Below are 1398 nucleotides of genomic sequence, written 5' to 3' on the forward strand. Positions count from 1 at the left end.
GCAGCGTATTTCTTGGAGAAGAGCCAACGGCATCCAATGGGCTTTCGACCGGTGGGGAGTTCACAAAGCGTCCATGTACCGTGTTGCATCAGCGAGTCATACTCGGCATCGGTGGCTTTGATCCATTCATCGCGTTCAGACGAAGTATGAGCTTGACGGAGCGTAGTTGGTAGACCAGTTGATTGAAGGGCAAAGGCGACGAGTATGCGTTGACGCTTGGCAATTGTGAGAGTCTTCATCGGCAGTGTCGTCGGTAATAGAAACTTCACGAAGGCGACGGCGAATAGAGGTATCCAAGACAGGTGACGTATCCATGTCAGCAGAGTCTCTGAGGTAGACATGGACAAATTTTGATGAGTCATCTAGTCAAAGGATGTGTCCATGTCGGCGGAGGTATCGTCGGCGACTTGACGGTGAGGCGAAGCAGGCGAAGCAACGGCTTCAGATGGAGTTACTGGGCGTCGATCAGTAACGTAGGGCGCGAAAGGCGGAGCAGGGGGTACGGTAGAGTCGACAGTTGGTGGAATCGGAGATGGCGGCTGTAATTTTGCTGCGGGGGAAGCAGTGCTTGGTAAATCGGGTGTGGGCGGGGCAACGATGGGAGAGTTAGCAGAATCAGAGTCCGTGTAGCGTGAATAGGGACGGCGAATGCGACCGGAGCGACGAGGAAGAGGATCAAGTTGCAAAAAAGAGTCACGTTGAGGAGGCTTATTGTCGAAGTAGTTACCGTCGGCATGCTCCAAAGGATAGGGAGAAGGAGTAGCAGGGAAGAAACACGTGGCTTCATTGAACACAACGTTCCGGCTTAAGATGACTTTTTCGGGATTCTGACAGTACAGGTGATATCCCTTAACGTCAGGTTCATGACCCAGATACATCGTGCGGGTGGTCTTCGACGAAAACTTCGAACGCTCATGTTGCTCGACGTGGGCAAAGGCTTCGCAACCAAAAATGCGCAAAGTTGACTAGTTAGGACGGGACTTATGCAAGCCCTCGAAGGGCGTAGTATCAGGTGTCGATAAGGAGAACGAGCGATTACGCAGGTACATAGCATGTGAGATTGCTTCGGCCCAAATCCAGGTGGCGCATTGCTGTAATGAAGCATCGCTCGAGTGCATTCAACGAGAGTGCGGTTCATCCGTTCGTTAACGCCGTTCTGCTGTGGAGTGTGTGGGACAGTCTTGTAATGACGGATAAGAAGACTGTACCACACACTCCCATTTTTTATGAGGAATAAAGAGAAGGCAGCAGAGACATATCCCCCTCCATTGTCAGAACGTAGACAACGCATTGGTCGGTGAATTGCGTGTGGCAATATATGCAACGAAGTCTTTGAAACACTGGAGTGCATCAGACTTGAGCTGAAGGAAGAAGACGTAGCCAAGCAAGACATCGCTT

This window comes from Aphanomyces invadans, assembly GCF_000520115.1.
Source record: "Aphanomyces invadans strain NJM9701 unplaced genomic scaffold supercont1.6, whole genome shotgun sequence".
NCBI classification, from domain to species: domain Eukaryota; phylum Oomycota; class Saprolegniomycetes; order Saprolegniales; family Verrucalvaceae; genus Aphanomyces; species Aphanomyces invadans.